Below are 10,057 nucleotides of genomic sequence, written 5' to 3'. Positions count from 1 at the left end.
CAACTTTGTGAGTATAAGCTATAATTAAGTGAGTTTATAAAGTGTTAAAACAGCATAATAAATGTAATTACTAGTGCCTAGACTTTTTGAGGTCATGCCTTTTCCCCAATATTTTCTGTGCACCCCAGTGTACTTTCTATTTCCATGATTGATGATTTTTTTCTGAAACAGAGGTCCTATGGACATGAAGACACATGGTAATACAAACCTCACAAAGGCATTTTTCCTATTATATCCTTAGGTCTATAACATAGGTGAGAGATGACAGCAAACAACATGTTTTGTTTTTCTTTGAATTATTGGAGTGATATTCTAACATTTTCTGTATCTCTGTTCATATTCTGCTGGGAGGGAGAATTGGTGGTAGACTGAAAGTTGAAAAAAAAGATATAAAGGGGGAGTGGGTCATAAACTTGCAGAAGGATCAGATTTACATAAACTTGTCTCCTGAGGTGTAAAGTTATGGTGCAGTTGTTTGCATCAGCTGACACGTCTACAAGGATGAAACGTAGTGGGAAGGAGCCAGGCCTATTGAATATTTATGCAATGTCAGGTGGCATTTATATCTGCTTGTGAAGTATCTCTCTTGATAATCAATTGGAACATGGACGTAGAAGATAAATGTAAGAAAGGTATGGACTCTCCTGACACAGAACATCTTCTAGACACAAACAAATTAGTTATCCAGTTATATAGCAGAAAGACTGTTTTGCATTAAAAGTTTACAGATATCTGTTTTAACCAAATTTTCCAGTTTTTTTTTGATGATTAAAATATTTGTATAACTTTTTTAAATATTTTAATTGTATCTGACTGATATAGTATTAAACAGAGCCACACTGCCATCTTCAGTCTGTAGTGCAATCTGCAGCAACTGCGTCTGACGGTTAGCAACTGAAGCACAGTTTCAGCTTTTAGTTTTGAAAAGAAGGATGTCAATTATTGTTCAGCCATTAGGGACATCATGTGGGAACATTTTAATCTAGAGCAGCTTTAATGGACCTTTTGTAACATGGTGGAACACTTGAAATAACTTTCAGGTCTTCAGAAAACCTCTGATATTATTACTAAGAGCTCACAGTATATATGTTTGGTGGTCAGTGGGAAGAATGGCACCCTCATAGATAGCCAAAAAGATCATTGGTGTTATCACTGGAGGAACGCCAGGGTTCCACAGAACCCTGATTGAGAAACAATGACCTAGAGAATATATAGTGGTTATCCCTATTTAATGTACAGTGCTGGGTAATATGTTGGCGCTATATAAATCCTGTTTAATAATAATAATAATAATATGACAGAGTTTAGCGCCACATATTTTAATTTGATTTGGAAAAGTCTGGTTGTGTGCTGTTCTGGTCAAAAATCAGGTAACTTATTTCAAATATTTGAGTTGTAAAATTCTGCAATCTGGAAGTAGTTGTTGATGGGAGTTCAGACTGATTATACAAATCATTTTTACAGTTTCTGTGCCCGCAAATTTTGCCCATGTTATCTATTACTTCCAAAATATGACACACCTGATGCAAACTTTGTCATAGGGATACAGCTTAAGGAATCACAAAATCTCTAAGGTTAGAAATATGATGATATAAGGTTTCCAAAATTTGAGCTTTCATTTCTAGATCATAGTTTCGTTTATACATTTCTCAACTTCCATTTTCTCAACTGATTTTTGTTAATTTTTTAGCAGTTTCATTTCAATGAATTTGGGAACACTCACCTTTTAACTTGGCAAATCATATCATATCCAACGCTTCACAAAAGTTCCAACACTCTGGTATATAAATGCTGATTTATTAAAGCGTACCCAAACATTTTTACTTTACATAGAAGAGTAGTAGACAAAAAAATGTTTTTTTTTAAGTGCAATACCCTTTTTTTTAAAGGGCTGTGGTGATCAAGACTTAATGGGAGCGCAGAGCCTCCCGGGATACCCACGTCACGCATCCCAGAAGGCTCTGGCTGCTCCTCCAGATTAAGGCATGCACAGAAGGGGCATTTTTCCTTCTAGGTGAAAGAGATGCCAATCTCACGCATGTGCCGTGAGATCGGCTCTTCTTTTTCCCCCCTTCACAGCGACTACTTTACCTGATCTCGCACCTCCTCAGTGTATGATCGGGTGACAAAGAAAGAAGACCAGAAGAGAAGACCAAAGATGGCGGCGCCTGGCGCTTCCTCTGCACCAGGGCGAAGAAGAATGCCAGGACAATGTGGGACCGGATTGTTAGAAGGACCAGAGCCATTAAGGGACCTGCCAGATTAAAGGTAAGTGAATTTTTTTTTTTTTTTGTTTAGTTCCGCTTTAAAGTTCCCGCTTTAAAGACTGGAGAGGATACACTTTTATCAGGGAACCTGAGTGATCCAAAAAATCTGGAATGTATCTGGTCCAGGACTGAAAGCATTTGCTAACAAATAGCTAATACCTTTTTTGGAAATCCATTCCAGGTTTGCTGGATTACCCAGCTTCACTGATGAAGGTGTATCAGCCTTGGAGAACTTTATTAAATCAGACCCAATGAGTATATATATTGATCAGCCTCGGGTCTTTGCCCCTTGCTGGTCATTACTCAAGTAAAGCAGCGCACAACTTTTATACAATCAGTTTCTAACCAGACATCTGAACCCATCTGTCTGGTCTGCTATTTAGATTGCTTTTATTCGTGTTTGTCTATGCATTGACTCTGCTGTTCCTGCTCATAACCACCTGCTTGTAAACTTTGTCTTACTCATTGTTTAGTGTCATCGTCTGTCCCTCCTACTAATCTTCTGTTGCACCATATGACACAGTGAGTTCACTGAACTCTATGACAGTATGACATTTCGCAGTGATAACACATGAATATCTTTAGCTGTCTGGTCTTTTAGTTGTCTCATTTTCTTATCTTATTGGGAATGCTATAAATTTTCATAGAACATCACCACCCTATATACATCAACTTGGAGGTTGGTACTTGTATTTAATTTGGGCTGGTCTATTTATAACAGATACTTTGATATACCTGCCTAGTGTTCAGTTTAAATAAATGATGACAGTACAAAATAACTGTTTTTCTCTATTTTTTTTTATTCAATAATTTATGATTCTATGATTTTACCAAAAAAATAAAAAATTAACTAGAATATTAAAGAGACAGAATAAAGCATAAAAAATAGGCACAGACAGGTAAATAAGTATTGTCCAGGTATGACACAAATAATAACAAGTGTTACAAATGTAAACAGGATTATAAATGGCTAAAACATGGCAAGATTGGCCCAATGGCATTGCAAACGATAAAATTATAGTATGAATCATATTTATATCCAATGAATATATAACCAGTAATGGCCAAAGAAGAAAGGAAGGATAATGGAGCTACCAATGCTGGGACATGTAACACAACTAACCGGAGGAACAATACTAGTTTGAGCGATGTGTCAATAAATTGCCAGATGATTTCCAGTATTGCAAGAAAGACTGAATAAAATCAGGAAAGGCAGAAAAGGGAGCAGTTACCCAAGGCAACCATACTGCCTCAAATTTGATCAAGAAGTCATTAAATTTAGCAGTCAAATTTTCATTAATTATGTACCAAGAGATCAAGGTCTTGCCACCAATAAAGCTGAATTTACTATTTTCCAAACTCTGGGAATTTTTCTGTTTTAGCAGTTTGAATTGAGGAGAGGTAATCCCTTTTCGGACATCTATACATCAAGGCCTCACACAGATCCACTGGAATAGGGATTCCCAAGAGAGTGCTTTTACAATCATATACCTGCTTCCAGAGTTGCCGTGCTATGGAGCAAGACAGAAACTTGTTGACATTTGATGCCATACTTGTTCTCCAAAAGGAAACCTAAATTACAATTTGACCTGGCCTGAAAAACCTTCATGGTCACAAATTTATGTACAACAGGTTGGGATGCACACCGAGAGATAGACTAAAGGGGCACCCAGGGGACCTTCACAACACTTTCTCTCCAAGGAAATAAAGGACCTCAGACATACATATAAAGAAGAGAATTTGGAAGCATAGCTATCCTTATCTAGCCTGCTCTGCCCATTGTAAGAGACCAACCGTGTTACTGGGAAAAGTCCTGGATGGATGTTACGTGGGGCTGTGGTTTTTGAAGCTGTTTTACTATGAATCTGTAAGAGTAGGGTGGAACAAACTCCCAAGTCTGGAACCTATGTTTTTTCCAGGGCCCACGGGCCTATTTAGCACAAATAGTGCTAAACATAATGGCCCTGATTTAATAAAGCTCCCCAAGGCTGGGGAGAATACACGTTAATGGGTAAAGCTGGGTAATCCAGCAAACCGGGAATGGATCTGATCCAGAATTGAAAACATTTGCTAACAAATAGCTAATGACTTAGGAAATCCATTCCAGGTTTGCAGGATCACCCAGCTTCACTGATGAAAGTGTATCCTCTCCAGCATTGGAAAGCTTTACCAAATCAGGGCCAATGAATCAGTGTTGGTGCGAGCCAGTCTCTCTGGGCTGTGTCTGTGTGAGGCAGATTCCTAGTTGTACCAATGTAAAGTGAAGTGCTGGTTCGGACGTCAGCTTCAACAATCTGTTTTGCTGGCAGGAGGTTATTTGTATTTAAAAGAAGGCTGGTATTGTTTGTTTGTAACCTTTGCTTAATAAATAAAGGCAGGAGCCCTAAAGAGAAGTTGTTACCTGGAGCAACCTCATTGCCGTCTGTCATTTGAAACCCTTAATGTACTCTGTAGAATATGTTGGCGCTATATAAATGCTGTTTATTTCTAACAATATTTATTCTAGCCTTGTCTACTGACTTGGATATATGATATTATCTAAAAGGATATCTTCCTTTATCCCTTGCCAGCATTCTGTGTATAGAGCCGGCTAGTTTATACATTCAGATAGGAGATCTTTCATCCCACACACTACCATTCCTTCACAGACTAGTGACAACGTCGTCAATTCAACGCTGTAAACACCAGAGCGAAACAATCTGAATTTTCTCAGAAACTATCACGCGCCATTTTTGAAGACACACGTAGTATTTAACCATAGACTTGTCTTCAACAAAATGGCGGCCACGCTGACACCTAAGAGGACATATTACGTGTTTTTTTTTTTTTTACAACAGGTTCTCTAGTATTTACATTGTAATGCATACAGCACAAGCAAGTCTGGCTTCTCTGTGGTCATGACAAAGGGGCGTTGTAGCAGTGCGCCTCCTCCAGGTGAAGCGGTGATGTCACAGCCAGCCAGGTGAGCAGGGTCCAGGTTGGCACGGAGAGCCGTCAGCACGTTAGTCCGTACAGAAGGAAGAAGAAGACGCGGGCTTCCGTACAAGTGCTCAGTGGCTGCAATATGGTGACCACACACAGGAGCTGTCTGCTGCCCCTGAGCCTCCTCTTGCTGGGCCTCGCTGTCCGGCCGGGGGTAGAGGCTGTACCGGAGCAGGGTACCTGGACAGTGCCGTACTCCAAGGTAGGTTTAGTGACCTAGTTCCTCTATATAAGGGGCAGCACAAAGAGAGGGGGGAGTGTCGGGGGCGCGCATGACGTGCCCGCGCCTGCCCATGTCACTGTGCTGTCACTGAAGTTTGATCTGTTTGTGGGACTGGAAGCTGGGCCAGAAATGTACATTTTCCTGTATTGCTTGTGATATAGTGCATAGGTGTGTGCAGGAAATACCTGGTGCCAAACAAGGGCCATTATTATGCACTGAAATGATTGCAAACAAATATGCAGATCTGCAAAAAAATAATCAGTTTTCAATTTATGATTGTGAACAAATATACAAAAGCAAAATATTTGTGATCTGTTTATATAATTTGCAAATATTGTGCTATGGATGATTGGAACCTAGGCTCTGTTTAGATGATCATCATCTGATGATGCTGTGCTGTGTACAGCGCTCCCTATATGATGTTTATCAATGGCAGATTGATGATTGGGAATGACTGCTGTTCACTCCAATGTAGGAGAGCATAGCAGGGTGCGCGCCCCCTTCCTGTTTATTGATCTGTCACTGGAAACTATTTTTTTTTTTTAATCACATCAGATGTTTTCCACCCGATACGAATGATCACGCTCGTCTTTTGCCAGAATCTCACTTGTATACAGCGGTTGCTTCATGGATCAGTCCTGACAGTAGATGACCACTAGACAAAGGGAGGAGAGCACAGCAGGGTGCTGCTCCTTGGTTCTCCCCTCTCCATAGAACAGTGCTATGTACAGCGCTCATTCCTTCATCTGTTACTGGATACAGTCATGAAAGATCATTTCCAGCGACAATAAATGAAAGTGTGTAGCAGCCCTGTATAATAATGACTTCCCCTATCAGTTTTTAGATCTATAACACTGCAGTGTTTTATATTTAGTGAACGTTCCCTATTATATGTTCAGATTCTTTATCTTAGATCCATTTGTGACATTTTCCCAGTCCAATGCTAGGAGCCAAACAGAAGATCAATTGAATCGTTAACTTCCTGCAGTAACACAAGAAATGCTAAACTATTTCTTGGTAAAAAAGTGAGAGAGTGAAAGGAGCATTCAATTCTGCATCAGCTTGGGTGAGGGGACATTGCCATTTTTTTTTTATTTATGCCTGGAGTTCTGCTTTAATACATCACTGAATTGGTAACCCAGAACATGTAGATCAGGAACATGTCATTATCTGCATACCTGTTGAAATTGATGATGCAGGATACAAGAAAATGGCTGCGTATATTCACACACCGTATCATTGTTGCCCGAGACAAGCATGGCAAAGCAAAATCTGGATTGATGAACATTCGATCTGAACTGACCACTGTACTTTCCTATGGGGAAGAGCACAGCGGGGTGCTGATCATCCTCTCTATAGAACCAAATGGCACTGTGTGTCCAGAACTTGTTCATTCTCCTGTCACTGGAAACAATATTTAAGGAAAATTTCCATCAACAGAAATCTGCCACTGCATTGGGAACATTCTTCACAATTTTTCTACTGACACAAAATATTGGTTTTAGCAGGGGTTTCCCAAGACCTAAAAATTATTTTAAGTTTTTTTATTTTTACCTTGAATTATCAGCTTTAATGTAATTTGCTTAGAGCACCTATAATTTCAGGTCATTGATGACATCTCTTCTGTTAATGTAAAATAATTGGTACTTCAGAATTTAGTATAGAAATGGCACCTGGAGGGTTCAGCTCCTGTACAGCTCATCAGGAGGCAAAGGGCAGTTGCAAAATATTTTCGGTTGTGCAGGTATTTTGCAAAGAAATGGAGAATTACTCATTCAAGCCTTCCATGGCTGCTTTTGTTTCTGATGTGTCACAATGGTCAGTTATAAGATACATACGTGTATTGCATCTCTTCTCTACCTACTGTTTTAGGTTTACTAATACTTTTATTTTAATTAATGGTATATTAGTTTTTGGCATGTGTACAGCGCTCGTCGTCCAAACGACCGTCCTAGTGGATCCACGGACGATGGACAACGAATTAGTTTTTTTTAGAATTAGGAGTAATTAGAAGTTCTGTCTGGTTTTTATTCCTAACTGGGGCTTCTTTTACATTCTTTCCTGGTGAAAAGTAAAAAGTCACTTTTTTGTTAAAAGTGTCGTTCAGGTGAAGTGTTTAAGTCTCTGTGGTAACCTGTTAATTTATTAAAGAATGAAAAGTCCTTCTACCAGAGAACCTGTGATAATTTGTAATAGTGTTACTTATACCCAAATAATGTTATTTTTATTTGTTTTTTTTCTGGAAATTATTCGCTGCAAAGTTAGGCTATGTACATGTTAGATTTTTATCGTTTGAAGGGATCTTTTGCGATCCTTTCCATTGACAAAAGACTTAAAGATGCATGTACAAGTGCTTGTTCATACAGTGGGTGTCAGAAAGATTTCCTCCTGAAGCATCCTTTAACTATGGGACAACCCAGAGTCCGGAAGATAAAAACAAGTAAGGGAAAAGGTGATCTACCCATACATACTATGTTACTGGCACCAGAAGGAAATGCTGACATTTTGGATCATATAAATTCATAGAAGGATGTTTTACATTGGCCTTGGATTGCCATAAGTGCATCATGACTGGTAGAGGCAGGACCAAGGCCAGTTTTAGGGTATGACCGTGTTCTCCCCAGCCCCTTTTAGCCAGCCCTTTTAGCACCCGGCACTTTTCAGTAGCCACTCTGCTGTTTTTGGGTGGTTACTGATGCCTACAATTTCTTCCCACCCAGCTTAAAATAATTTTTGGGTTGAACACTGTATGGCTAATTGGGCAGTTACCCAGGACCACCACCTTCTTCACCTTCCAAGGAAGGACAACTGGTGATCTGGCTACAGGTTCATGGCATCCTCAGTCTTCTCCCTTTTTAGCTGGGCGCACCACCCCGCACATTTCAGTAACCACCAGGCTGTTTTTTGGTGGTTACTGAAGAACTGGGTCAATTCAAGGGCTACCACCCACCTACAATTTCTTCCCACCCAGCTTAAAATAATTTTTGGGTTGAACACTGTATGGCTAATTGGGCAGTTACCCAGGACCACCACCTTCTTCACCTTCTTCTGCCTCTCCAGTTATTCTTACCATACTTTATGTAAAACTAAGAATAGAAATGTTGGATTTAAACAAGCTTTATGGTTTCAATTGCATATCCCACATCCCACACTGGAAATTCTTGTAGCCAGATTGTCACGCTGGTCATACCTGCAGGACTAGTCACCAACTGATCACAGTTATTAACAATGCTGAACTCTTGATCTGGGGTTTTAAAAAATGTTCTGGTAATAGCCTGTCTAGCATTTTGAGGAAGCAGGTTAGCAATTGTTGATTGTAATAATCCACACAATGCAAATCAGTAGTTTACAATGCATAGCTAAATAAGCCTGGGTGCTCCATGCTTTGACTGATTATCAGTTATTTTGTTTTACTGTATTGATTCACTGTGTTAATGTAATATTTCATCAGCACAGAAATTGGTTTTCACAGACAACACAAATACAGTTTGATTGCAGATTCTCATCCCCTTATTTATTCAGCCAAAATCTTCCCTAATCATTGGATCATATTTGTCTGTAATCAGGGTTTAGCTGTTTTGAGGGTGTTTTGTTTTTTTGTCTATGGCATTTCAGAGATCATACAAAATTCATTGGTTCCTTTAGATTTTTATGGGAATGAAAAATCCACTGTGCCAACTTTATAGCATTTTACTGGATTCTATGATACATTTCTGGCCAATTTGGAGGCTCAATTAATTACAGGCACCCCAATTTACTCTATTTATCTTCTATGCCTTTTTTATTATTTATGTAACTTTGATATTGACTTCCCACAGCTTCTGTTGTCCTTCCTTATCTTCACCCCTACTCTTCCTCTCCTCATTTCTCTTTCCTGTTTCTAAATGCTCCCCCCTTTTTATCTTTTTGCTCTTTAACTTTCTTCTCTAGCTTTACTAATGCCACCAATTCCAGATTTATGAGGATATTTTATTTATTTATATATTTTTCCCACTATTGTTTCAGCTTACTCATTCATTTTTATATTTCCTTTCTCCTTTTACACTATTTCTATTCAAATTTGAGAATTTTTACCCTTATAATTCTTATATATATATATTATAGACATCTTTCTATGATACTGAACTTTATTTTTCATGTCAGAGCTGCAACCCTCTAATAATAAAAGCAGCAGTTAAGATTGAAAAAGTGAAGATCCATATATTAAAATATACAGAGAGGCAAGGAGATCCTTGCACTGCAGATCTTCCAAGTACATATTACTTTCTTGTAGAGATATCAATGAGCAGCACTGTAATAAAACCACTAGCAATCACCCCAAACTTTGACTAGCAGGAAGAAATCTTTCAAAGATAGCTGTTTGTCAGAGATTAGTAAATACATCATGCAATAAAGATACCACCTTCTACAGGATTAAGGCGTTTAATGTAATCACTCATCTGAAATAGGTGTTTATTCCACATGCAGCAAGGCAAGTTATGGCAATTGGTTTATCATACTTCTTTTGTTTCTTGGCTTGTTTTTGCTGATTTGAGTACCTGCCAGGGAGTTTAAACTTGGCTTTGATATGGAATATTTGACCTAA

This window comes from Pyxicephalus adspersus, chromosome 4 (assembly GCF_032062135.1).
Source record: "Pyxicephalus adspersus chromosome 4, UCB_Pads_2.0, whole genome shotgun sequence".
Taxonomy (NCBI): domain Eukaryota; kingdom Metazoa; phylum Chordata; class Amphibia; order Anura; family Pyxicephalidae; genus Pyxicephalus; species Pyxicephalus adspersus.
Note: the sequence above shows the minus strand (reverse complement) of the source record.